Here is a 3,917-nt window from a genome sequence, read left to right on the forward strand (position 1 = left end):
TAAGTATTGATCCCTGGTCGATTCATTAATTGCCATTTGCTAAAATAGAGATAAATTCTGGCCTAAGCATATTACTCTGATGAGGGCTTCGAGCAAACAAACATTGCTTTCGTAAATCCTTAATTCCCTTTGTACTGAACATTTTGATCAAAAATTATGAACTTGTTTCTCGTATATGTATTGTTCGTTGCAACCCTTAGCTCGAAAACTGAACTGCTTCTATGATCCAAATCAAGCACTCATGCTAGTCACTAGTCAACCAAATATGGTCAACAAATAACAGCCTAATGCAATTCGCTCCTGCTGAAAGCAAACTATTCTTGTGATATACTGTCAGGTAGTGTATTTAAAAGCCACTACCTGCTTAGCTCACACAAAGACACTTTTTGTCAAAATTTCCCAGTTCCCACCCAGAGTTAGAACTTCCATATATTTTGTCACTGGTGCCGCATTGCTGCAATAGGCTATGACATACTATACTTGGACTGGTGTATTTAAAAGTCAGCTTAGCTCATACAAAATAGCAAAGATACTATCCGGCAAAAGTGGTTGTTCAGTAACAAAGAAGTGTACCTTCTAAATATTTATTCAATTCTGAAAGGCAAATGATAATTCAACCAAGTTGTAGGAGGAGCATGTTGAACGCCCTATCGCCTTACCATCAAAATGGTTTTATTGCGGAAGGGTAATGATGTTTCGACCAAGTCATTAGATGAAAATGTTGAACGCTCAATTGTCTATCTCCTTAAAGAAGTATTGGTATCATTCCCTTGACCTCAACACCAACATTTCTCTTGTCCACCGGAAATTAGTACTTTTGTACATTTCATCACTTGTGTCACAATAGCTAATATTATGTTCATAAATGTGATATAACGGTGTATATAATGTCACTGCCTTCTTAGCTGACACAAAAGACTATTTGACAAAAGTCTCTTTGAAAAACAAAGTATACCTCCTAAGAAACAATGTTCCACGAATGGGAAATGATGTTTTTTGTTGACAAGAACGCTCAGCTATTTATTCCCTTTAATGTGTTGGTAACATGCTATTGGTCTTTTTTTAGTAAACTGCATTTGCTACCATGGTTACCTTAATCTGCAGTATGATTCCAGAAAGAACAATGTATTGGAAAATCAGGAAGCAGGTCACGCTTCTAAATTTTCAATCACATGGGATATCGTAAATACTAGGTGATTTTTCGTTAATTCCTCAGAGTAAACAAGATTACAACACAACGGTTGTTTATAAAGGTAATAGTAGATCGATCAATCTTCATTAAGGAGAAAGCATATAACAAAGTGCGTACATTGCAACAAACACGTGTACCCATGGGCACACACCGCTTTCTACTTCAAAGATATCCTACAGTTGGTGATTTTACGTAATGCAATATTGTATAGATACACGAAGCTCTGAAGCTCTCTGATAACAAAGGTGGCAGAGAAGCAAACAAGGAATGTAATTACTAACACAGTGATCTCTTCATTTGTAGGATGCTTTTCTGTACCATACGAAGAGGGCTGGTTGTCATTTGAATGAGAGTTGGGAGTCGCAGGTGAGTGGAAAAATAAGAGTGGATCACCAAGGAAAGACTGCTCATTGAAAGTGGAGAGTTGCCCAGTGTTTGGGACCTCTCCTGAGAGAAGCGGGTTGTACAAAACGTTGAATAACTTAGTTTAGACAGCTTGCCTAGGCTTGATGGGAGTGCACTGGAGAAATTATTCCAGGACAAACCGAGACTCTCGAGAGAATTCAGGTGACCCACCGTGAATGGAATCTGACCAGAAAAAAAATTGTTGGATAAATTTAGAGCAACTAGTTGCATCGAACTAATTTCTGATGGTAGGTGTCCAAAGAGCCGGTTGCCATCAAGCAGGAGCAAGCTAATGTTCTTCATTGCGCTAATTGTGGAGGGTATCTCCCCGCTCAGTAGGTTTCCTGACAGTTGAACATATCCTAAGGCTGTTCGTAATGGTGAAGATACTGGAAGTATGTCATACCCCATGAGTAGCCTGTTCCACATGGTCGGGCAGTTCTTCTGAGACATCATCATTGATTCAACAAGGTCAAGCTCTGGATAACTTGATGGCACCCACCGGTAAACAGCAAAACATTTACTCGTGGCAGACTTGATCAGTGAAGGATTTTTTCGGTTCTTGGCAAAGGTTGGGCTGGGGTTCCTCCCCATATTTGCCATCTCAGGCAGAATTTTGCCGGATATCTGGTTTCCGACAAGGTTGAGCCAGAGCAAGCTAGTACAGTTTCCTATCTCTCTTGGGATCTCTCCTGAAAGTTGGTTCCCAGCCAGCATCAACAAGAGAAGCGATGCCAAGTTACCAATCTCTGGTGGGATCTCGCCGGAGAGGTTGTTGTACGATAAGTCCAATGCTTGTCATGCTAGCAATTTCATTAGGCTACCGGAGAATTTGTTAAAGCCGAGGTCAAGACAGATGAGGTTTGGCAACTGTAGAATGCCAGAGGAGATAATGCCCCCACTGTAATTATTCCCTTGAAGCACAAGGCTCTTCAGGCTGGTTATTTTTCCAAGGACTTGTTGCACCTCCCCTCCAAAGGTATTGCGACTGATCTCCAAATTTTTTAGGTTGGTGCAGTTCATCAGCTCAAGTGGTATCTTGTGATGGAACTGGTTGCTCGAGAGACCCAGCTCTTTGAGTCCCGCAATCGAACCAAAGCTATTGTCCCATAGGGACAGGAATTTCAAGCTTGTGCAAAATTTGGGAAACTGCCAGACAATTGGTTGCTGGAGATATCCAAAGACTGCAGCTTGCACCCCTTGGGAAATGTGCTGCAAGGAATGATCCCTGTGAGGTTGTTTGCTGTAGCCGTGAACCGTGTAAGCCTTTCGATCCCTTTCCATACATCCTTTCTGGTGAATTGGTTCCATCTCAGATCAACATCACTAAGCTAGGAGCAGCCACTGAACAGCCCACTTATCCTGCCTGTGGGGTTGTTGTCGGAGACAGCAATAACACTGAGGTTGCGGCAGATGGACGGGAAGTTTGTCCTAATGTCGCCCTGGAACCGATTCTAGGATAGGTCTAGTATGCGCAGGTTGGTCAGGGTGGACACATCAAGGGCGCCACCGATGAGGTTGCTTGATAAGTTGAGGTACTGGAGACCCCGGCAGTGCTTAAGATCTGGATGGAGTTGGCCAGTAATACTGTTTGCTGAGAGATCGAGGTGTGTGAGCTGAGTGAGACGTGAAAAGTTACCGAAGGACGGCCCAGCTAAGCTGGAACTCGAGAGGTCGAGATAACTGACACACCCGGCGGCGTCCATCCAACGCCTTGGTGATGGCATGGCGAGGTCTCGGCCTCTGACCAAGTGTCATAGGCGCCACGGTTGATCGGGTTTTGCGCCTGCAGGAAGCTCTTCAGTTCGCGGAGCAGCTGCCTATCACTTTGCCCCAGGATCACCTCAGCTGTTGCAACAGCGCCATATTAAATCAGAGGCCATTGTTAGTCTGGATTAAGCAAGAAATGCAATGGAACGTGTGACTGATCATACGGGCAGGAGGATTCCATTTCCATACATACCGATGATAAGTGCCTGACAAAATGCAACAAGAATGTGGCGAAAAGCAGCCATGGATCTGAATAAAGACACAAGTATTAGGAGTTTGATTTGCACCTTGTACCTCAGTCTTTGTAGGATCCTCATCCTTGTCACCAAAAAAGACTCTTCTGCAGACCACTTCAGAGATTTCACCATCAGTAGTAACTTGTCTTTGGGGCTAGGCCAACCGGTCAAGTACTGGATGTGTGAGTGTGTGGTCATCATCCACAGGATTCTCAAATGCCGTGTATTCTCTTCCACCCGTCAAATCACGCAGCAAGAAAGCTGTTTTCTAGAACACTAAAGCTGTGCATTGTGGTCTCAATTTATTCGAAGGG

General features: G+C 43.5%; 1 pseudogene; it reads right to left on the minus strand.

Annotated features, from left to right (window-relative positions):
* Positions 1 to 306: 306 nt before the first annotated feature.
* LOC123159327 (probable LRR receptor-like serine/threonine-protein kinase At1g74360) lies at positions 307 to 3,612 on the minus strand (annotated as a pseudogene).
* Between the last annotated feature and the right edge of the window lie 305 nt (positions 3,613 to 3,917).

The sequence above is a fragment of the Triticum aestivum genome, chromosome 7B, assembly GCF_018294505.1.
Source record: "Triticum aestivum cultivar Chinese Spring chromosome 7B, IWGSC CS RefSeq v2.1, whole genome shotgun sequence".
NCBI classification, from domain to species: domain Eukaryota; kingdom Viridiplantae; phylum Streptophyta; class Magnoliopsida; order Poales; family Poaceae; genus Triticum; species Triticum aestivum.